The sequence below is a fragment of the Nycticebus coucang genome, chromosome 12, assembly GCF_027406575.1.
Source record: "Nycticebus coucang isolate mNycCou1 chromosome 12, mNycCou1.pri, whole genome shotgun sequence".
Lineage (NCBI taxonomy): Eukaryota > Metazoa > Chordata > Mammalia > Primates > Lorisidae > Nycticebus > Nycticebus coucang.
In genome coordinates, this window is record NC_069791.1 from 15,554,493 (window position 1) to 15,579,926 (window position 25,434).

General features: G+C 41.2%; 1 protein-coding gene and 1 pseudogene across 5 annotated transcripts in view; one reads left to right on the plus strand and one right to left on the minus strand.

Moving 5' to 3' along the window:
- The window catches only part of DIP2B (disco interacting protein 2 homolog B), a 264,807-nt gene that overhangs the window by 174,110 nt on the left and 65,263 nt on the right, over positions 1 to 25,434 (minus strand). The gene's annotated exons all lie outside the window — the stretch shown is intronic.
- Positions 19,233 to 20,142, plus strand: LOC128562737 (geranylgeranyl pyrophosphate synthase-like; annotated as a pseudogene).

Consider the following 25,434-nt stretch of genomic DNA (forward strand, 5'->3'; position numbering starts at 1 on the left):
TCTACTTATAATTCTCTTATATTTCTCAAACTCTATCCCTGCCAAAGACCTTCTTTTGATATACTAAGTTATCTTACAAATATATTTAGAAGCACAAAACTTCAAATATAAAGCACTGACAAAAGAGATTCAATTCTTCCTATATAAAACAAAGTCCTTTTTTTTTTTTTTTTAGAGAGACAGAGTTTCACTTTGTTGTCCAGCTCACAGCAACCTCAAACTCTTGGGCTCAAGTGATTCTCTTGCCTCAGCCTCCCCAGTAGCTGGTGCCCGCCACAAGGTGCCGGCTATTTTTAGAGACGGGGTCTCACTCTCGCTCAGGATGGTCTCCAACTCGTGAGCTCAGTCAATCCATCTGCCTCGGCCTCCCAGAGTGCTAAGATTACAGGTGTGAGCCACCACACCCGGCCGTAAACCAAAGTGTTAAAGCCAGATGGAAGCAACTCCTGGCAAAGTGTGATAAAATTTTTCAGCTTTGTTGAACACTGTAAATACCTAAAATACAGCAAGAAAGAAACTATGTCTCTGGAGCTACTAGAATTAAGAGATCACAAAGAAATCCTACTCCTTAAGGGTCAATAGGAAAGGCTGAAGAGCGGAGGGAAGAAGGTAGGCACATTTCAATACATTCCCAGGAGGCTACGCACCAGAAGACATTTATTTAATTCTCATATATCTTTACTTGAGTTCATCTGGAGATTTTTCTTCTATGAATAAATGCCTTCTTTTATACACAAACTTTATGCTGAATACATTCATCCAACTGTCACAAAGAGAAAACTGGGCCTGATCAATATGTATGTAATAATTTCCTCAATGGCTATAATAAGTATTACCTTGGTTTACATGAAGCTTTCAGTTAATAAATATCATACTGGGTCACTGAATCTACTAGCTGTGTGCACCACTAGCTTGCCGACATGCATTACCGGAAACAGCATGGTTTTACTTTCAGTGGGTCATTCTTTTAAACCTTGAACTTGAGCTCCATGATAATGTATATGGCCAGTTTAACTTAACCACAATATGGAAATCATTTTTTAAACATATTATGTTACTCGAAGTGGAGCTCCTCCTACTCAATGTGAAGAAAATGTCAAAGCAAACCGAAAGAACTACATTACAGTAAAAAGTGAAAAGCTGAATCTTGTAGTCTGCAGACAAGCCGGTGCAGATTTGCCATTCAAAGCTGACACTGAAAACAAAAATTTAGTCTTATCTAAAAACTAGTCAGGACTGGGCACGGTGGCTCACACCTGTAATCCTAGCACTCTTGGAGGCCAAGGCGGGTGGATTGCTTGAGCTCACAGGTTCAAGCCTGAGCCAGAGCGAGACCCTGTCTCTACTAAAAATAGAAAAACTGAGGCAAGAGGATCGCTTGAGCCCAACAGTTGGAGGCTGCTGTGAGCTATGACTCCACGTAACTCTACCTAGGATGACAGCTTGAAACTCTGTCTCAAAAAAAAAAAAAAAAACTAAAAATAAAAACTAGTCAGGCAAAACAAAAACAGCAAAACATCTAAATTGACACAAGACCAAGACAAATCAGCAAAGCATATTTCATTACAAACCAAACTATAAATATCCATTAATAAATACGTTGTGGGGGCGGCGACTGTGGCTCAAAAGAGTAGGGCACCAGCCCCATATGCCGGAGGTGGTGGGTTCAAACCCAGCCCCGGCTAAACTGCAACAAAAAAATAGCCAGGTGTTGTGGCGGCACCTGTAGTCCCAGCTACTGGGGAGGCTGAGGCAAGAGAATCGCCTAAGCCCAGGAACTGGAGGTTGCTGTGAGCTGTGTGACACCATGGCACTCTACCGAGGGCGATAAAGTGAAACTCTGTCTCTAAAAAAGATAAATAAAATAAAAATAAATACATTGTATTTAAAATGGGCTAAACTTTTAAAACAGTTTTAATATTTTTGTTGAACTTTTCCTATGTTTCAATGCTAACCTCTTTTCATACATATGTTGCATTTAAAATGGGCTAAACTTTTAAAATAGTGTTTTAATATTTTTGTTGACCTTTCCTATGTTATAATGTTAACCTCTCAATTAATAATTTGATCATTAAGCTGCTTGAAACTTACATAAAAAAATTAAAATGATTAAACATGTAAGTTTTTATGTACCTCACATGAGGTAATACATGTACCAGGCTTAACATACTAATATATTATACACTGACTTTACTTTATAAAATTAAAAATTCTGCTAAATTCTAAACTTGGTCTAAAAATCAGCCAAATGCAAAAGGGAAGAGAAATTTCTTTCCTTGGAAAGGCCTGATCTATAAAATTAAACCTGTATTAATACTCACAGGTAAACGCTATCTATAGGGGTGGGAATTCAAATCAAAGAGAAAATAGCAAAAGATGTCATGGCTCATATTCAAACAAGGATGACATTTGGTTCTGCACTCTAATTACTAAAGCAGCAGAGAAGGGCTGGTTGGGCTCTGATACCTCTTACTTAAAATAAACAAAGGGTGTGTTCCTAGCAGGAACTACTGATTTCCTGATAATGCCCACGCTTAATCTCCATTTGTGGCTTTAGGTGATTCACTAATCTCTGACGGACTTTGCCTCATCTGCAAAATGAGTGAAATAATTTGCTAGGTTAGGACATATCCTTAAAGCGCTGCTTTATGTTTACCATAAAGGCAACAAGTTATACATTTCTCAAAGGCTGAACTCAGCTCTGGTCCTATACCAGGACATTAAGTCTAGAGCTATATATAAATTCTACCTAGAGAACGGGTTCTAATTCTGACAAGTGTAGAAACCAAAGCAAAAGGTTCCAGAAGTGCAAAAGTTTTGTAGCTCAGAATGAAATTCAGTTGCCATGCATGTAGACTCGGAAAGTATGGAAAAAAGGTCTATAGACAAGCATTGTCATTAACAACTTGTCATATTTAAATTCTCCAGTGGACAAGTCTCACAGGTGTCTAGAGAGTAAGACAATGTCCAACTACTTTGGAATTCAAAGAAGGATACCAACATTAAGAAGCACCTGTTGTGACAGGGTAGAGATGTTCAGACATTTTATTTTATTTTAAAGTATCAATACTATTACCTATGGAACATTAAAGAAAATAATCCAAAAAAAAATTTTTTTTTTCTTTTTGAGACAGAGCCTCAAGCTGTCGCTCTGGGTAGAGTGCTATGGCATCACCGCTCACAGCAACCTCCAACTCCTAGCCTTAAGCGATTCTCTTGCCTCAACCTCCCAAGTAGCTGGGACCACAGGCACCGGCCATTAATGCCTGGCTATATTTTGGTTGCAGCCATCATTGTTGTTTGGCAGGCCCGGGTTGGATTCGAACCTGCCAGCTCAGGTGTATGTGGCTGGCACCTTAGCTGTTTAAGCCACAGGCACCAAGCCGAAAATAATCTAAAATTTAAGAAATGGTTCTACTATAGTCCTCTAATATGTAAAATATAAGCCAAATACAAAAACTCTGATTTATGAAAAGCAGTGTAAGAATTTTATCATGCATAATTTGGATCTCATTTACCCCAAAGGATTAGAAAAGGAATACAGGCTTGGTGCCTGTAGCTCAAGGGCTAGGGCACCAGCCACATAAACCAGAGCTGGAAGATTCAAATCCAGCCTGGGCCTGCCAAACAACAATGACAACTACACCCAAAAAACAGCCAGGCATTGTGGCAGGCACCTGTAGTCCCAGCTACTCAGGAGGTTGAGGCAAGAGAATCACCTAAGCCCAAGAGCTGGAGGTTGCTGTGATCTGTGATGCCACAGCACTCTACCCAGGGCGACAGCTTGAGATTCTGTCAAAAAAAAAAAAAGGAAGGAAGGAAGGAAAGTAAAGGAATATAATGGGAGGGAAAGAATCAGAATTAAAGTAATACATACCAGATGGACAAACAAAAAAAAAAACATCAATGTAATAAAAAGCTACAATAGGGCGGCGCCTGTGGCTCAGTGAGTAGGGCGCCGGCCCCATATGCTGAGGGTGGCGGGTTCAAACCCGGCCCCGGCCAAACTGCAACAAAAAAATAGCCGGGCGTTGTGGCGGGCGCCTGTAGTCCCAGCTGCTCGGGAGGCTGAGGCAAGAGAATCGCGTAAGCCCAAGAGTTAGAGAGGCTGCTGTGAGCCGTGTGACGCCACGGCACTCTACCCGAGGGCGGTACAGTGAGACTCTGTCTCTACAAAAAAAAAAAAAAGCTACAATAACTTCAGGTTTAACAACTAGGCATTAAATCTAGCTGCCAGCTTCTTAGCCTTCAAAGTCCATGGAGAAATGAGAAAGAATGCCTACTTTCTGAAAAGACAGTTTCTTGGTCCATTTTGTGTGCTGTAACAGAATACCTAAGACTGGGTATTACATGAAGAACAGAAATTAATTCTCAGTCTCCCAGGAAACTGCTGGGCTCGAGTAATCCTCCTGCCTCAGCGTCCTGAGTAGCTGGGGCTACAGGCTTGCAACAGAAGCCCAGGCAATTCTTCTACTTGGAGAAGCTCAGGCAATCCTCCCACCTTGGCCTGCCAAAGAGTGTGATTGAGAGAGAGTGTCTGCGTGTGTTTGTGTGCATGTGCTTCAAAAATGCTTTCACTGGAAATGATGGTCATGACAATGGTCCTCCAATAGCAGGTGCTGTGACAGCTGAAATGAAGCTCAACTCCACAACTATCAATCCTCAATCACTTCTCCAGTGGGGGCCACAATGGTATCTTCAAAAACAGAGAGAAGGACGGAGGACGAAACCATTCTGCCTATTTCTTCTTCTTCCTTACTTCCACCAGTTACGAAGTAAGGAAGAGAGCAAAGAGAGCAGCAAGGGGATTCTGGAAGATAACCAGTTCTGATTAGCATACATTTCCATCAGAATATTCAAATTTCTCCTCTTAACCTCTCCCTAGAGTTTCTTCCTAATGGTCCAAAATTAACCTAGTTGTTACAAATTTAAGTAACACAAAGAAGGCACCCTCTGGCCCTGATGACCCTGCATTATTGGCCCAACTTGCCTATGTCTGTAGGCCCTGTCTCTCACCACCCTCTAACTCATCCACTTCAAACTCCTCCTATTTCCATCCTCCTCACATAACTAGTAAGGACAAGTGTCCATAATTTGCCTTAATAATGCTAGAGTCGGCTCAGCGCCTATAGCTCAGCAGCTAGGGCGCTGGCCACATACCCTGGGGCTGGCAGGTTGAACCCAGCCCCGGCCTGCCCAACAACAACTACAATAAAAAAAAAAAAAAAAAAAATAGCCAGACATTGTTACAGGCACCTGTAGTCCACACTTGAGGTTGCTGTGAGCTGTGACACCATGGCACTCTGTACGGAGGGTGACATAATGAGACTGTCTCAAAAAAAAAAATAATAATAATGCTACAGTCACAATTATAAGTGTGCCTGTCATCCAGAGTTTGCTGTACCTTTTAGGTAGATCTGGGCTCATCTTTTCCTCTCCCCTCCTCCCCCTCTGCTTGATTTCCATTGAATTTTACTTCCCTCTATGTGCATTTAGTTCCATTTTAATAGTGAATAGATGTAATATTTGTTTTCCATTCTTTAGATATTCATTAGATAATGATCTCTAGTTCCATTCAAATTGTTACCAAAGGCACTAAGTCATCCTTCTTCGTGGCTGAGTAGTATTCCATGGCATACATGCTCCACATTTTGTTAATCCATTCTTGAATTGATAGGCATGCAGGTTGATTTTGGTTATATAGTTTTCCCCATTCACTATGTTGGCTGTGAATTCGTCATCTGCAGCTTTTATAATTTTGAGGTATATTTCATCTATGCCTAGTTTGTTGAGGGTTTTTATCATGAAAGGGGGCTCAATTTATATTCCAGTTCTTAGGAGAAATGCTTTCAGCTTTTTCCCATTCACTATTTTGGCTGTGAATTTGTCACGTGCAGCTTTTATAATTTTGAGGTGTATTTCATCTATGCCTAGTTTGTTGAGGGTTTTTATCATGAAAGGGGGCTGAATTTTCAAATGCATTTTCTACATCTATTGAGAAGATCATATAACCTTTGTCTTTGCTTCTCTTTATGTTAATTGACTTTTACTGATTATTTAAGTTGAACCATACTTGCCTCCCTGGGAAGAAGCCCACTTCATCATGGTGGATTATTTTTTTGATGTGCTGTTGAAATGGGTTTGATAGTACTTTATTGAGGATGTTTGTATCTATAGGCAGTCCCCAGGTTACAAACAAGGTAAGTTCTATAGGTTTGTTCTTCTTTTCTTTTTTTTTTTTTTTTTGAGACAGAGTCTCATTTTTCCCCCTCAGTAGAGTGTCATGGTGTCACAGCTCACAGCAACCTCAAACTCCTGGGCTCAAGTAATTCTCTTGCCTCAGCCTCCTGAGTAGCTAGGACTACAGGCGCCTGCCACAACACCTGGCTATTTTTAGAGACGAGGTCTTGCTCTATCTGAGGTTGGTCTCGAACCTGTAAGCTCAGGCAATCCACCCGCCTCAGCCTCCCAGAGTGCTAGGATTACAGGCATGAGCCACTGCACCCAGCCTCTGTAGGTCTGCTCTTAAGTTCAATTGCTATGTAAGTTGGAATGGGTACATTTACATATTACCAATAATAGCCCCCCATTCATTGGTTCAAGCTGTGCATCAGTTGGATGTTTGTACCTTGGGGATTTACCGTAATAGACTTTGTTCACAAGTGCAAATTGTACATAAGTCAAATGTTTGTAACTCAGAGGCCAGCTATATATTCATATAAGATATTGATCCATAGATTTTTGTTGTTGTTTGTATCCTTGGTCGGTTTTGGTAGTGTCAAGGTGATACTGGTTTTGTAGAATGAATTGGAGAGGATTACCCCCTTCTCAATGTTATAAAATAGTTTCTGAGGCTGGGCACAGTGGCTCACGCCTATAATCCCAGCACTTGGGAGGCTGAGGTGGGTGGATTGACCTGAGCTCACTGGTTCTAGACCAGCCTGAACCAGAGTGAGACCTTGTCTCAAAAAAATAGCCAGGCATGTGCAGGTGCCTATAGTCCCAGCTACTCGGAAAGCTGAGACAAGAGGATCACTTGAGCCCAAGAGTTTGAGGTTGCTGTGAGGCATGATGCCACAGCACTCTACCAAGGGCAACAAAATAAGACTCTGTCTCAAAAGATAATAAATAAAATAGTTTCTGTAGTATGGGTACCAACTCTTCTTTATAGGTCTGATGAAGTTCAGCTGTGAATCTCTCTGGTCCAGGGCCTTTTTTTTGTTCGGAAGGTTTTTTTTTATTGCAGCTTTGATCTCATTGCTCATTACTGGCCTATTCAAGAGTTCTATTTCTTTGTGACTAAGTCTTAGGAGGGAAGTTGTGTGTTTCCAGAAATTTATTGCATGTACAGCTTGCAAATATTTTCTCTCATTCCATAGGTTGTCTATTTGTCTGTTGTTTATTTCCTTGGCTGTGAAGATGGTTGCTAATTGAGTTTATTCATTTATTTATTTTTGTTGTTGCTGTGATTACCACTGGGGGCGTCTTCATAAATTCTTTGTGTAGGCCATTATGTCATACCGTTTTTCCAACATTTTCTTCTAGAATTCTTATGGTTTCATGCCTTGCATTTAAGTCTCTTATTCATCTTGAATTAACTTTTGTTAGTGGTGAGTGATATGGATCCTGTTTCATTCTTTTCTGCATGTGGCTATTCAATTTTCCCAGTACCATTTATTAAATAGGGATTTCTTTTCCCCAGTGTATACTGCCTGCTTTGTCAAAGATCAGTTGGTTGTACGTGGGTGGTTTATATCTGAGTTTTCTGTTCTGTTCCACTGGTCTGTGTCTCTATTTAATGCCAATGTCATGCTGTTTTGGTTACTATAGCTTTGTAGTATAGTTTGAAGTTTTTTTCTGCAGTTACCTGTAGATTTGTTCCTTTTGCTTAGGTCCCATATATCAAGTGAAGGGCCAAACAAGGAGGTGGTCTAAAGGCTGGATGGAGTCAATAAAAAATAGCTACAGAAGGAAAGAGGACGAGGAAAAGGGTAAAAGAACAAAGAAACCTTGACTCTTTGGCAAGCTGATTTTATCAAGAAGCTTCATATGCACAAAAGGGGACTATGAAAACTTTTGAGATCGACTGTGTTAAGGTCCATTATTTCACTTCTAAGACATACAGGCGGCAGTGGCATCCCTTTTGATTCACCTAGTCAAGTTTCAATTTGCTTGGCTTATCGGTTTTGCACGGAGCGGCTTCATTTGTTTCCGTCCATACAGCACTCATTTGGTATCAGCTATGGAGCTGAGAAGAGAGCACTTTTGCTCCATTATTTTCTACAGTTTTAAAAGTGAGTTAAATCAGTCTCAAAGCCTTGAGCATTTGCAATGGGTTTCTAGGACCTTGCTCCTTCAGGCATGACAATTCTTCAGTGGTTTCAAGAATTTAGAAGAGGCTAAAGAGACGAGGAGAGGAGTGGGCATCCAGAGACCACAGCAACTGAGGTAAACATTGCCACTATGGAAAAAATGGTTCTCTAAAACAATTCAGTAACATTTAAGGACACTCAGGCAGCACTACAGACTGGATTGCCATTCATGGCAGATGAGTGAAAAGTGCAACTGCACTGAACACACCGTTGGTGAGATTTGATGGAGACAAGTCTAGACGCATTTCTGACATCAGTACTAGTGATAAAATCTGGATTTATCAGTTCCATCCAGAGAACAAACATCAGATGGCACTGTGGATTTTCTTCCCCAATGAAAATCCACCAACAAAAGTGAAGTGGCCCCAAAGTGTCGGAAAGAAAATGGTGGCAACTTTCTTCTCCAAAAGTGATCATGTTGCAACCATTCCTCTGGTACATAACAGTGTGCTTATAAAAAGTTTTCAGGAAGCTACAAGGATAGAGGCCAAGGACAGGATTGCAGAGGACCACCTTGCACCATAACAAAGCATCTACCCAAACAACCAATATCACCATTCAGTACCTGGAGTCCACATAGGTAAACTTACATATGACTCATCTACCCTACAATCCTGATCCGGCCCCTTGTGATTATTACCTGATCCCTACAATTACAAAAAAAAAAAAAATCACATGTGTGGAAGAAGGTTCTCCAGCCCTGATGAAGTGTTCATACCTACAAAAGTGAGCTTACAACACTGCAAGAAAATAAGTGGAAAGAGTATTTTAAAAATGGTTTATAGAGAATCACTTGAGCCCAAGAGTTTGAGGTTGCGGTGAGCTGTGACACCACAGCACTCTACCAAGGGTGACATAGTAAGACTCTGTCTTAAAAAAAAAAAAAGAAATGGTCTGTAAGAATGCAAAAGCCAGGCAGCGCCTGTGGCTCAGTGAGTAGGGTGCTGGCCCCATTTACCAAGAGTGGTGAGTTCAAACCCGGCCCCAGCCAAACTGCAACAAAAACATAGCTGGATATTGTGGCAGGCACCTGTAGTCCCAGCTACTCGGGAGGCTGAGCAAGAGAATCACATAAGCCCAAGAGCTGGAGGCTGCTGTGGAGCTGTGATGCCGTGGCACTCCACCAAGGGTGACATAGCAAGTAAGACTCTGTCTCAAAAGAAAAAAAAAAAAAAAAAAGAAGAAGGAGGACAAGAACCAGGAGGTGAATGGTCCACACAGAAGGGAAAGCAAGTGTCAAGGCACTGGGCATGAAAGGACACGTGTAGCCACAGCAAAATGAGGAACAGGAAAAGAGAGATGAGTCAGGACAAGGAGGCAGGACCCTGAAGCCACCAGTACTTGATTCTACATGAAATGCAGTCATTAAGAACTAAAAAAAGAGTTGCATGATATGCTTAAACATTTTTAATAGAGTACTCCACCTGCTGTAAGAAGAACAGTATATAGGAGATAAAAATGGAAGCCAGGGGACCAATTAGGATACTCAAGTAGTTTTCCATTTGACAAATGATGTGATTAGTCATGAAAATGCAGACAAAAAGAAGCAAATATATTCGAGAAATGTACTGAGGGAAAACTGATAAGACATGCTAAAGGGCTGGGTGGGGGCAGGGAAGGATTTATAATGACTCCCAGCCTTCTGACCTGAGCAAGTGGGTGTGTGAGGGTCCATTTACTAAAATGAAAAAGAAAAAGTCAGAACTCGCTTCTGCCCCTCTGAAATCTGGATCAGAGATTATCAATATCCAAGTGGAACTCAGGGGATGGGGCTAGCTAAATGTAGATTTAGAAGTCATCAGCATAAAGCAAATAGCCAATAAACACGTACAAAAATGCTTATCATCCCTAATCATCAGAGAAATCCAAATCAAAACCACCTTGAGATAATCACTTAACCCCAGGAAGAATAGCCCACATCACAAAGCTGCAGATGCTGACACAGGTGTGGAGAGAGAAAACATTTACACACTGTTGGTCAGATAACAAATTAATACAGCCTTTATGGAAGGAAATATGGAGAATCCTCAAAGAGCTCAAAGTATACCTTCCTTTTATTTTGCAATCCCATTACTAGGTATTTACCCAGAAAGAAAAAAATCATTTTACCATAAGGATATTTCACTAGAATGTTTATTACAGCTCAATTCACAATGGCCAAGATGTGGAAACAACCCAAGTGCCCATCACTAACAAACGGATAAATAAATTATAATATATGTATACCATATGGACTACTATTCAGCTATAAAAAAGATGGAGACTTTACATCTTTTGTATTTACCTGGATGGAGTTGGAGAACATCTTCCTAAGTAAAATATCACAAGAATGGAAGAAAAAAATAAGTATCCACTGTACTGAATAATAAGATGAAACCAGTAGATGAACAACTATGCACCCACACAAAAGAAAAACACAGCCACATTCAAGTGGGGTGGGAGAGGGGAGGAGGGTGGGTGTTTGGTGTGCTGTCACCTAATGGGCATAATGTACAGGAATATGGCACACCTCCAGGGTGAACGGTGTAATTATTTGTACCCTTATATCAATCTCAATTTTTTTTTTTTTTTAAAGAAGGCCAGGTGCGATGGCTCACACCTGTAATCCTAGCACTCTGGGAGGCCAAGGCAGGTGGACTGCTTGAGCTCATCAGTTCAAGACCAGCCTGAACAAAAGCAAGACAATGTCTCTACTAAAAAATAGAAAAACTGAGGTAAGAGGACCACTTAAGCCTAAGAGTCAGAGGTTGCTGTGAGCTATGACACCACGTTACTCTACCTAGGGCGACAGCTTGAGACTCTGTCTCAAAAAAAAAAAAAAAAGTCATCAGCACAAAGCCTTGGGAGTGCGTGAAATCACACAGGGCAAGAGTACAAATAAAGACAAGAGTGAGGCCCAAGAGGCACTCAAGCATATAGAGCTCAGGCAACAGCTAGGTGCAGTGGCTCACATCTGTAATTCCAAAGATGGGAGGCTAAAGCAGAAGGATTGCTTGAGCCCAGGAGTTCAAGGCTATAGTGAACTATGAACACTTCCAGCCTGGGTGACAGCGTGAGACCCCAACTCTTAAAAAGAAAAAGGAAAAGAAAAAACCCAAAAAGAGTAAATGGGAAGAGATGTAGTATAGCACAGCACATCTGTACAGATGCTCCTTGACTTACAATGGAGCTATATGGAGATGAATATATTGTCAATTAAAAATACCATAAGTCAGGGCAGCGCCTGTGGCTCAAAGGAGTAGGGCGCCGGCCCCATATGCCAGAGGTGGCAGGTTCAAACCCAGCCCCGGCCAAAAACTGCAAAAAAAAAAAAAAAAAATACCATTAGTCAGAAGTCCATCTTGTCCTTCTTTTATTTTTTTTTTTTTTATTTATTTTTTTTTTTGTAGAGACAGAGTCTCACTTTTTATGGCCCTCGGTAGAGTGCCGTGGCCTCACACAGCTCACAGCAACCTCCAACTCCTGGGCTTAAGCGATTCTCTTGCCTCAGCCTCCCGAGTAGCTGGGACTACAGGTGCCCGCCACAACGCCCAGCTATTTTTTTTTTTTTTGGTTGCAGTTTGGCCAGGGCCGGGCTTGAACCCGCCACCCTCGGCATATGGGGCCAGCGCCCTACCGACTGAGCCACAGGCGCCGCCCATCCTTCTTTTATTTTAAAGACAAGAGTCTCCCTCTGATGCCCAGGCTAGAATGTCATGGTCTCAGCCTAACTCATAGCAACCTCAAACATCTAGGCTCAAGAGATCCTCCTGCCTCAGCCTCCTGAGTAGATGGGAGTATAACCATGAGCCAACACACATGGCTAGTTTTTCTATTTTTAGTGGAGACAAGGTCTCACTCTTGCTCAGGCTGAACTCAAACTCCTGAGTACAAGGGATCCTCTTGCCTCAGCCTCCCTGTGTGCTAGGATTATAGTCATGACCCGCTGCTCCTGGCCCATAAGTACATCTTCAATTTAGGATATTTTCAATTTAGGATGAGTTTCTCTTGACGTAGCTCCACTACAAGTTGATGAGTGTACTAGAATGTGTGTCATATTCACACCATCATGAAGTGGAAAAATCCTTAATCAGGAACTGTCTGTATATCAACAGGGATACTCCAGCAGTATCACCCCCGGAAGAACTTGCAGACAGGAAAAAAGAAAGGGGACCACAGCCATATCCGACTCCCTGTGAAGGACATGAATGCTCAGGCATAGATGAAAGGAGGGAGCCTTGAGTGTAGGTTATATAACCACTGACTATGTTACATATTTCTGGATGAAATTATATACTGATACTTGAAATAAGGTTTAAAATAATTGGGGTTGGATAATAGACAAAACTAGACTCACCATGTGTTATTAACCGCTAATGCTGGTGATGAGTACATGGAATTCACTATACTAATCTCTCTATTCTTGTGTATGTTTGAAAATCTCAACCAAAGACAGGTTAGAAATAGGCCAGATGCAGTGGCTCACACCTATAATCCTTGCACTCTGGTAGGCTGAGGTGGAAGGATTGATTGAGGTCAGGAGTTCAAGACCAAGCTAAACAAGAACAAGACCCTGTCTCTACTAAAAATAAGAAAAATTAGCCAGTGGTGGTGGCAGATTCCTGCAGTCCCAGCCACTTCAGAGGCTAAAGCAGGAGGATCACTTGAGCCCAGGAGTTTGAGGTTGCCATTAACTTTCATGACACCACTGCACTCTAGCCAGGACAATGGAGACTGTCTTTACAAAAAAAAAAGAAGAAAAAGAAAGGTAAAAACAGTAATAAGGGAAATCTAGGCAGTTAAATAGAACCAATATACGCTTCCAATATAAATGAATATTAAGAGTTCCGTAAAATTCTTTAACAACTAGTCAGAAAAAAGAAGCTGTTATCATTCCAAAGTTCACTACACTACAGAAGTTGCAGCCCTTCTCTTCTCTTTTTCAGGAATCAAACTTGCTCCTCCATGATATATATCTTAACTGTGTGTGTGTATGTGTGTCCTAACTCAAGGGTTCACTGCAGACTCACCTGGGTCTCACACTAAACTCTGCCTTCATCAGTATTGAAAGTGACATTTTGGCCACAAAAAAAAAAAAGAAAAAAAAAAAAAAGGGCAGTGCCTGTGGCTCAGTCGGTAGGGCGCCGGCCCCATATACCGAGGGTGGCGGGTTCAAACCCGGCCCCGGCCAAACTGCAACCAAAAAACAAATAGCCGGGCGTTGTGGCAGGCGCCTGTAGTCCCAGCTACTCGGGAGGCTGAGGCAAGAGAATCTCTTGGGCCCAGGAGTTGGAGGTTGCTGTGAGCTGTGTGAGGCCACGGCACTCTACCGAGGGCCATAAAGAGAGACTCTGTCTCTACAAAAAAAAAGAAAAAAGAAAAAAAATGTAAAAGTATCTTTTCTTTCTTTCTTCAACAAATTTCTAATCCCTACAGCTCATAAAACCACTACAAGCTGACCTTCATTAACTTTCATTAACTTTCCCGTTAGCCAAGAAGTGTGGGCCAGATGAGGTGGCTCATGGCTATAATCCTAACACTCTGGGAGGCCAAGGTCAGTGAACCACCTGAGCTCAGGTGTTCGAGACCAACCTCAGCAAGAGCAAGACCCCATCTCTACTAAAAAATAGAAAAAGTAGGTGGGCAGCATGGTGGGGGGCGCCTGTAGTTCCAGCTCCTCAGGAGGCTGAGGCCAGAGAATCACCTGAACCCAAGAGTTTGAGGTTGCTGTGAGCTGTGATGCCACAGCCCTCTACCCAGGGCATGGAGTAAGACTATCTCAAAAACAAACAAACAAACAAAAAAGAAAAACTCAGAAGTGAAGTATGGAGAGGACAAGTATGTCCTAGACAACAAGAATAAGAATGGATGTCTCTTGTGTTTCCCAGTGTCCTCCACTGTCTTGGGCAAACTAATTTATACCAGAAGTAGCTTTTAAAGACACCTACCATTGTGGTGAATGTGGGGAGCAAACAGATGCTAGGGAGGAGTAATCAGTACCAAGTTATTCTCCTCCTACAATATAAGGTAAATAGTATTTCTTTGATTCTACTAGCAACCTCCTTCATACCCTCCCCCATTGCTTTTCACCCACCCTTCAAAAAACTAACTTACGAAGATGAACTATAGAGCAAACAGCTAGAAAGTGCTGGAAAGAGCCAAACTCCTACTGGACACCACCAGCCTTGCCAACCTGAGGGTTACCTAACTGGTTTTACTGACAGAACTGGTTGCCTATGAGGGTGTATATTACTTCAGAGCCACCAAGGACGTTTTCTTTACACAGTAGCAATCTTAAAAGCCCATCCATTTTTTAGCTTATGAATACATACCTGTTTCTGTGATTCCCAAATCTGCCTAATTACAGGCATTTCTGCAGGAGTTCTTTTAGAGACTCAGGTGGGCCCAGAAATCTGAGTGTTTATTGTTTTTGTTTATTTTTGAGACAGTCTCACTGTCACCTTGGGTAGAAAGACATGGTGTCATCAAAGCTCACAGAAACCTCAAAGTCCTGGGCTTAAGCGATCCTCCCGAGAGTTTTTCTATTTTTTAGTAGAGACGGGGTCTCCCTCTTGCTCAGGCTGGTCTCAAACTCCTGAGCTCAAGCAATCCACATGCCTCAGCCTCTCAGAGTGCTAGGATTATAGGCATGAGCTACCACATGGCCAAGAATCTGTATTTTTAAAAGTCATCAGGTAATTGTGCTCATTGAGATTGAGAAAAAAACAATCTAGCATGACCTCAGACACAAATGTAGGTCACCATTCCAAAAAGTGAGCTACCTCTAAAATCTATTTAGTTATTCCGAACATTGTCGAAATATTTTCTCTAAAATAAAACCACAATTCTACAAAGTAAAACTGAATTCTTAATTTGGCAGAAAAAACGTTAAGAAAGAGCTAACAAATTACAAGACAGGACTAAAGCAGGCTCTTTCAAGATTGGTATTATTGGCTCAGCAACCGTAGCTCAGTGGTTAGGGCGCAGGCCACATACATGGGGGCTGGCAGGTTTGAACCCACCCCAGGCCAGCTAAACAACGACAACTGCAACAACAAAAAAATAGCCGGGCGTTACGGCGGGCGCCTGTAGTCCCAGCTACTTGGGAGGCTGAGGAAAGAGAATCACTTAAGCCCGAGAGTTGGAGGTGGCTGTGAGCTGTGACACCACAGCACTCTACTGAGGGCGAAATAGTGAGACTTTGTCTCAAAAAGAAAAAAAGATTGGCATTATTGACAATTTTGGGGTAAATAATTCTTTGTTGATGGAGGCGGCCTTACGCACTGTATAATAAAATGTTGCTATCATTTGAACATAATCTCTGTGAAAATCTTACTGTAACAACATAACTAATGATTTTACTGAAATGAAGGCAAGAGCCCTAACCTCTTCGCATTAGATGCCAGCAACAATCCCACCCCTCCATCCCAAGTTCTGAGAACCAAAAAGGTCTCCAGACATTGCCAAATGTCCCCTGGAGACAAAACTGCCCCAGTTCAGAACCATTAGACTGTAGAAACTGGGTTAAAAATATTAATAGAAATAAGAAAGGCTAAAGTAGACTAGGATGAAGATACAGAAAATAAAATTATCTCCAAAATATAAAGAAAAGGGCTGGGCACAGTAGCTCGTGCCGTGCCTATAATCCTAGTACTCTGGGAGGCTGAGGTGGGTGGACTGCTTGAGCTCATTGAGTTCAAAACCAGTGTGAGAAAAACCAGTGCGAGATCCCTGTCTCTATTAAAAATAGAAAAAAAAAAGAAAAAGAAAAAGAAAAACTGAGGCAAAAGATCGCTTGAGCTCACAAGAGGTTGTTATGAGCTATGACGCCACAGTATTCTACCCAGGGCAACAGCTTGAGACTCAGTCTCAAAAAAAAAAAAGAAAAACAAAACAAAACAAAATATATATATATATATATAAAGAAAAAGAGCACTGTTGTTAACTATTTTTAATTTTAAAGAGATAAGGGGAATAGGTTTAAATTGTAAAAGGAGACAACTAAAGTACTCATAAAAAAGAATCTCTTATTTCCAAAGGTATACTAGAGCCAGGAAACTGGAGACCTTTTCCTGGAGATAATTAGAATGAATTAGGAAAAATGACTATGACATTAGTCATAAAAGTTTGGGACAGTCCCAGGAGACTGTGGAGGCCCCTTTTCAGCCTCCCTCCGTCTCTCCCTCCCTGGAACCCAAAGATTTCTTTAGAAGGAAAGCACTTTCAATGACTCACTGGTAATGTCTCAGTGGCCTAAAGTCCACGTGGTATGCCCAATTTCTAAATGCACACACTAGCAAGCCAACAAGGTGAGCAGGTTTGTGGCCCTTCCCTGTTTCTTTTGCCTGCAAGGCTGAGGTGAGGCTGTAAATTGTCTTCTCTATTGTATTGTGCCCAACGTTATTCCCAGCATTTGTCTGGTGCCTGTGCTGAGCCTGTTTGTCAGGAGTGAAGATCTGACTAGGAACGGTATTTAACCAGATCAGCATGCCCACCAACCCTAGCTCAGCAAAAGTAAAGGCAAAGAGAGGAAATGAGAGAAATTCAGTCAAGTCAGAAATTACTTAACTGTAAATTAGCCCTTTTCCAAAATGTGGTCCATAGGTTTCTGGGGATCCCCAGAACTTATAGGGGTTCACAAAATAAAAAAAAATTTCATTAATGACATGTATTAATTGATATTATTTGCCCTACAGGCTACTTGAAATTTTTACCGCATGTTCTTTACGATAAATGTTCTCAATCTTTGCATTCTAAAATTACTTGCACTGATGATGCAAAAGCAATGGTGAGTAAAACTGCCTCACCATTGGAGCCTTGCCACAGACCAAGACAGTGGCAACTCTAAGCCACGCACTCAGAGTAAAAGTTACAAATTTATTTTATCCTGACTCCTGAGTCTCTCTATCTTTTTAACATTCAGTGTTGTCCCAAGGAAAAGCACCTATACAACCGTTTGAATTATGAGCTGCACTGACTGCCTTTTCCTCTATTTTGTCTTCAAAGAACAAGTGAGAGGTCATTTAGCCTGGGTATCTGGCAGATATGTTCTTAAAAATGGATGAAATGAGCCTGTTGATGGCAGCATTTGTTGCCCATGATACAGTTCAATAAGTGATGATTCTGAACAATAATAAAAACTTTAGAAAACCTAAATTTTGGCTCCGTGCCCATAGCACAGTGGTTATAGCGCCAGCCACATACACCAAGGGTGGCGGGTTCAAACCTGACCCAGGTCAGCTAAACAACAACAAAAAAACAGCTCGGCGTTGTGGTGGGTGCCTGTAGTCCCAGCTACTTGGGAGGCGGAGGCAAGAGAATTGCATAAGCCCACGAGTTTGAGGTTGCTGTGAGCTGTGACGCCATAGTACTCTACAGAGGGCAACATAGTGAGACTCTGTCTCAAAAAAGAAAAAAGAAAACCTGAATTTTATAGCTTCCCAATACCATTTTTTCTTATTAGATAGGTGATATTAACAAACGATTTTTTATACTGTATAAAGAAAAATGTCAAAAGCTGGAAGATGTACACAACTCAGTAATTCAATATTTTCCAAATAACCAAAACATAATGTTTAAAAAAAAAAAATTCATGGGTGACAGATTCAAAGTACCAAGACAGATTAATGGGTTTTAAATAATATGGTATGAAAAGTTAACTGATACAGTTTCATATTCTGCAGTGTAACTAACCTTTAAGAAATTACCACTTAGGGAGTGTGGATTATGGTATCAGAGAAGAATATCTACAGTTTTTTGATAAGCCTTTAAAAGACCATATATTGACTTTTCTCACTACATAGCTATATGAGGCCAGATTTTCTTCACACATGTCAAACAAAACAATTGACTATAAAGATTAAATGAAACAACACATAGGAGAATACAGACATTAAAGGGATTTACAAATACGTAGAACAGTGCTTTTCTTTTCATTAAATATTTTTTCTTTTGGAAAACAGTTATTTTCATATAAAACATGTTATATGTTACTTAAAATGAACATTTCAGTTTATTTTCTAATATGGTAAATAGGAATAGATATAACTCACATAAACAAAAGCTTTAACTGAGTTGGAAAATCACTATTGCAGATAAAGAACAAAAGGCAAAAAGTTTAAATAGCTTTTAAAGAAACTGCAGTGGGGCCAGGAACAGTGGCTTACACCTATAATCACAGCACTCTGGGAAGCCAAGGTGGGAGAATTTGCTTCAGGTCAGGAGTTCAAGAGGAGTCTGAGGAACATGAGACAGATCTCATCTCTACAACAATTTTAAAAATTGGGCACCGGCCCCATATGCCGAGGGTGGCGGGTTCAAGCCCAGCCCCAGCCAAACTGCAACAAAAAAAAAATAGCCGGGCGTTGTGGCGGGCGCCTGTAGTCCCAGCTGCTTGGGAGGCTGAGGCAAGAGAATCGCCTCAGCCCAGGAGTTGGAGGTTGCTGTGAGCTGTTTGATGCCACGGCACTCTACCGAGGGCAATAAAGTGAAACTCTGTCACTACAAAAAAAAAAAAAAATTAGTCAAGTGATCATATGTAGTCCCAGCTACTCAGAAGGCTGAGGTGGGAGGATCAACTTGAGCACTGCACTCCAACCTGGGCAACAGAGACTACATCTCTAAAAAACATAAAAATAATAAAATTAAATTAAAGGAATGTGACCAGGATGGCGCATTTTCTTGCACAGTGTCACTGTGCAGCGAGGAGGGCGGAGAGTTTTTAGGTGAAATGGGTGGGTGCGTGGGTGGGTGGTTCTTGTAGGCGTCAGGAGAAGCTTTAGTGTGAACTATGAAGTAGGAAGCAGATGCTGGATACTGCTACTCCTGGACTAGCAGCGTGCATGAAAGTCATGTTACCATCAACTTCAAAATTTAAAGACCATGGAGAAGACTCAAGAAACAGTCCAAGGAATTCTTTTAGAACCCTATACTGGCTTCAGTTACCAGATAAACAAGTGAGAACCAAACTTTCACAGGCATTTAATCTTTGGCTGAAAGTTCCAAACAACAAGCTACAGATTATCAGTGAAGTGACAGAAATGTTGCGTAATGCCAGTTTACTCATTGATGATATTGAAGACAACTCAAAACTCCGAGTGGCTTTCCAGTGGCACACAGCATCTATGGAATTCCATCTGTCATCAATCTGCCAATTATGTATATTTCCTCGGCTTAGACAAAGTCTTAACCCTTGATCACCCAGATGCAGTAAAGCTTTTTACCTGCCGACTTTTGGAACTCCATCAGGGACAAGGCCTAGATATTTACTGGAGGGATCATTATACTTGTCCCACTGAAGAAGAATATAAAGCTATGGTGCTACAAAAGACAGGCGGGCTATTTGGATTAGCAGCAGGTCTCACGCAGTTGTTCTCTGATTACAAAGAAGATTTAAAGCCACAACTTAATACCCTCTGGCTCTTTTTTCAAATTAGGGATGATTTTGCTAATCTACACTCTAAAGAATATTAAAAAAAAAAGTTTTTGTGAAGATGTAACAGAGGGAAAGTTCTCATTCCCTACTACTCATGCTATTTGTTCTAGGCCTAAAGGCACCCGGGTGCAGAGTATCTTGTGCCAGAGAACAGAAAACATAGATATTAAAGATATTGTGTCCATATCTTGAGGAGGTAGGTTCTTTTGAGTACACCTGAAATACTCTTAAAGAGCTTGAATCTAAAACCTACAAACAAATTGATGCATGTGGTGGGCTCAGCCAGTAGCCCTAATAAAGCAATTAAATAAGATATTTAAAGAAGAAAATGAATAATATTAAGGTTTTCTTCATTAGTCCTGAAAGCTTGTTTTTAGTTCATTTTTTTAGTCTTTTAGCCTATCACCTTTTTAAATTTTTGATTCAAGCTGTTATTCTCCAAAAATTAAGTAAATTAGGGAGATACGAATTTGTTTCAATTTAGAAACCCATCCGTACAAATAATCATAATACAAAGTTGAAGGAATCAAAAGGAGCCACATTTATATAAGTCTAATTTGAATGTCAGAAATTGCTGTAGCAGGATATTGTGACTCAGCCCTACTACCACAAATGTTCTGTTGACTCTGTCAATAAAAAAGACTTTAGCTTCCAAAAAATAAAAATAAAAGAGAAAGAAACTGCTGTGATACATAGAATAGGTGATTGTTTCACCTTTTTTTTTTTTGGCCGGGGCTAGGTTTGAACCCGCCACCTCCGGCATATGGGACCGGCGCCCTACTCCTTGAGCCACAGGCGCCGCCAGATTGTTTCACCTTTTAAAAGCTATGAGAATTCAACAAAAGAACTAGTGATATACAGAGCAACCTGGACAAATACTAGAGAATTAGGCTGAGTAGAAAAAAAAAAATCTAATCCCAAAAGGTTATATACCTCATGATTCCATTTATACAACATTCTTGAAATGATAAAATCATAGAAATGGAGAGCAGGTTAGGTTGCCAGGGATAAAGAGGGAGTGCAGATGCATGTGGCTACAAAGGGCAAAAGGAAGGATCTCTGTACTGATGGAAATGTTCTGTATCTTAACTGTATCAATGTCAATATCACGGTTGTGACCCTGTACTATATAGTTCTGCAATATGTTACCACAGGGAACTAGGTAATAGGTAACTGAGATCTCTCTGTATTATTTCTTACAAGTGCATGTGGATCTATGATTATCTCAAAATAAAAAGTTTAATTAGGCCGGGCACAGTGGCTCACACCTGTAATCCCAGCACTCTGGGAGGCCAAGGCAGGCCAATTGCCTGAGCTCCCAAGTTTGAGATCAGCTCTGAGCTAGAACTAGACTCCGTTTCCAAAAATAGCCAGATGCCATGGCAGGCGCCTGTAGTCCCAGCTACTTGGGAGGCTGAGGTAAGAGAATCACTTGAGCCCAAGAGTTGAGTTTTCTGTGTGCTATGACACCACAGCCCTCTACCAAGGGCAACAAAGTGAGACTCTGTCTCAAAAAAAAAAAAAAAAAAAAATTATGAAACAGAATAGAATGAAGAATGATCATATCAAAAATCTAGAAACTATAAATCCTGCCCACCAACTCAAAACTGATCAGTATCTTTAGACTAATATTTTTTCATGCCTTAGTAATAAAAACTACTCTTCAATGTACCCCATTGTAAGTATTAATTCACAATAATCCTATCTATCCTGCCAGACCTTAAGCTAGGTAAAGAGGATCTAAAAACAAACAGGACATGGAACCTGCCCTCAAGGTGTGCACGGTGTAGAAGGGACGACTGAGGGCAAACGAGTTCCCAGAATACAATGTGAAACGTGCAACAGCAGAAGTATACACAGGGTGGAGTGGAGGTGTAACTTCAGAGGACAGCTTAATGGAAGAGGTGACAACTGGGCAGCGTCCTAAAGGGTCAACAGGTAGTCATAGGCAGAAAACAGAGAAGAGAAGGGTAAATAGACCACAGCGTTTTAAACACAAGAAGACCCATGGCTCGATTTGTGTTTTATAAAGCTTGGCTCACAGGTCTCTGGCTGGATCTGACCCAGTATCCAGTGTGCTGACCCTGGAGATCAGTAAAGAACAAAGAGACTGAGGGGACACCATTTCTGTTTGAACCTAATAGATAGGCCGTTGTGCCACTCAAAAAGATCATGAACTCAAAATAAAAGGCAAGGCTTTCTGAGTTGTTGAGAGGGTGGGTAGGAGAGAGAAGTTTAGCTTTAGATTGACCAGCAGTATTGGACATAAATGTGGAGCTTGCAACATAGGTCTGAGTAGAGATAGAGATTTGGGAATCATCAAGATATGGAGTAGTTAAAACTGTGTAAGTAGCTGACATTAGTCAAGGAGAGAGTGTCAGATAAAAAGAAAGTTAGATATAATGCAAAACACCAGCCTTTGAGGAAAGGGAAATAAAAGGAGTCCATGAAGAAAACTAAAAGAGACAGAGAAACAGTTATACCTTAAAATGTTAATGGAATGGACAGCAGAAAACTAGGTTCTGGACCCTGACTTATTATTGCTCCGGAATAATGTTAAATCACAAATGTTTCAGGAAGACAGAGAGGACTGCCTAAGGACAAGTAATTTCTATCATTCCAATAAAAGGTTTGCCACAATTCCCACAGGCCAATGTTGTAAGTTTTCTTCTCCAAAACAAAAGTTCACTCCTTGGCCAAGTTATGCTACCATTTCCTGCCCTAGCACCATCCCATGTTTCATATAAACCATGTACGGAATGCACTAATTCCTCATTTCTGAGATCTCTTGCCATGAATTTGGGGCCAATGTTTTTTTAACATCTCTGACGTTTCTATGCCACTTAGATGATTCTATTCTGGAGAAGAAAGCAACTGATCTCACTGGTGTATCCATGGCGGTGAGGGGAGTGGGGGATGGGAGGAGGGCAATCCTGGGGTGCCCTTCTTGACTAGAGAGGTCTGTACACTGCATTCACCTTCTCCAGTCCAGCACCACTGTGACCAGAGGAGAGGTGTGCTTCCTTTACTTTCACCTTTATCAGTAATAAAATAACGATACTACAGCTCTCATCTGCTAATCCTTTTGTTTTTTCCTCATTTATCCAGAACCTGGGTAGAAAAGAGAGATGCTATTTACTGCTCCCTCCTCCACTATTAGATCCTAACATCAGGTTTAACTAAACAACAATCTCGTTTCAAACCAATCTAATCTAATCAATCTACTATGATTCTAACACAATTCAAGATTTTTTTTTTTTTTTGGTAGAGACAGAGTCTCACCTTATTGCCCTCAGTAGAGTGCCGTGTCATCACACAGCTCACAGCAACCTCCAAATCCTTGGGCTTAGACAATTCTCTTGACTCAGCCTCCCAAGTAGCTGGGACTACAGGCGCCCGCCACAATGCCCGGCTATTTTTTTGTTGCAGTTTTGGCCAGGGCTGGGTTTGAACCAGCCACCCTCGGCATATGGGGCCGGCGCCCTACCCACTGAGCCACAGGCACCGCCCCAATTCAAGATTTTTTTAAAAAGTTACCTTGTCTTCCTTTTACAGGAAGTGTCATATGTATGTTGATGCAGAGAGCACTATACTCTGCATTTGCTTATAAAGTGAAAACAGGCAAAAAACTACCAACATTAAAGACATCATTATAGCTAGAATTAATTTTGAATGTATTATCTACTTTCAAATTGCAAGATTTTGAAAAAGATTTCTAAGAATTCTTAATATCAAACATAATCAAGGAAATCACAGTATAATTCTATTCTTAAGAAAACCGTAGCTCCCAAATGCCCTCCAAATACTTACATGGTTCATAAATATTTATCTCTGGTCACTTTAAAAGTACTTTAGAAGACAAATTATTTGAATAAATGAATTTAGTGATTTCACATAAAATAGCTCCACACTTTCATACATCACACTGTACCATTTTTAGTTTGAGGAAAGAAAACTACATATTCTACAAAGAAAGAAATGTAAACAAAATTAGTCTTAACTTTTTTTTTTTTTTTTAAGAGACAGAATCTCACTTTCTTGCCATTGGTACAATGCCATGGTATCATAGCTCACAGCAACCTCAAACTCTTGGGCTGAAGAGATCCTCTTGCCTCAGCCTCCAGAGGAGCTGGGACTACAGGCACCCGCCACAACGCCCAGCTATTTTTTAGAGATAGGGTCTCACTTTTGCTCAGGCTGGTTTCAAACTCATGATCTTAAGCAATCCACCCACCTCGGCCTTCCAGAGGGCTGGGATTATAGGTGCCTGGCCCTAGACTAACCATTTTTTTTTTTTTTTTTTTTTGTAGAGACAGAGTCTCACTGTACCGCCCTCGGGTAGAGTGCCGTGGCGTCACACAGCTCACAGCAACCTCCAACTCCTGGGCTTAAGCGATTCTCTTGCCTCAGCCTCCCGAGCAGCTGGGACTACAGGCACCCGCCACAACGCCCGGCTATTTTTTGGTTGCAGTTTGGCCGGGGCTGGGTTTGAACCCGCCACCCTCGGCATATGGGGCCGGCGCCCTACTCACTGAGCCACAGGCGCCGCCCTAGACTAACCATTTTTAAAGACTGTCTCCTGTCTGGGTTCTGCCTGTTTGAACTATGCCAATCATGGAACTCCATTAGAAAAATAAACTTGCCCTGAAACAGTGCCTGGAGTAATTAGTGCTACTATGACTTTTTCCATCAGTCATTACAGACCTGTCCAGGACACAAGGCATGTCTCCCCTGCTGTTTCCAACACCTATTGTACATTAGGGATAATAAACATATTAAACAGGTCTATGTCAACACTGAGTTGTAGGTGGCTACAAATCAGGGTAGGCTAGGAAGAAATGAGACTCAGAATGGGATGGCAAGTAGAATGGGAGCGGGTTGCCCTACCGAACCTGTAAGCTACTTGAAAGATACCTAATCGTATTGGTCTCTTTACAACCTGAGGCATCCAACACAGAGCTTTGCTCGTAGGTGTTCAATCAGTTATCTGTTTGATGGAACTGAACGTTGTGGCTGATAAAGCCATTAGTCTGGCTTCTAGACAACGGGCTGTATTTGGAGATTTTACAGAATTTGCTTCTTCTGGATTATGTGGTAACAACAGTCTGCGGCAGTTTTAGGGGGAAGCTTAAAAAGATACCTAACTATTTAATTCAGCCCAAATTAAAGCAGAGAACACCCTATGTGGCTTTATTTTATTAGAGCTCACATGTAGAATGGTACACGTCTAATCAGTTTTCCAGTGCCAAGAGAGTTCTTTGTTTCAACAGCACACGCTAGCCAAGATGCTGACGCTGGGCATATTCTCAAACTCCTGACTGTCTCCTAGAGCTGCTCAGATCTGATTTAATACTGCCCGTGAAGAGACACAGCATGAGAGGGGCTGGATCACGATGCTCCATGAAAAGCATCCACTTAAGTAAATGTTCATTTATGGAGGGAGGCACAGAGACACCAAAATGTTTCCTGTTGTTTTAAATTGTGTCGGCACAAAAGAAAACCTGTAAGCAACATTTAAAGAAAGCTAATTTTACAAACTTTTCACCTTGTAGAATTGATAAATTAGAGCTCTAATTTTCATCATCTGGGAAATGGCCAAGATAGAGAATAAAAGAGAGGAGATTCAGAAACAGTGCAATAAAGTCAAAG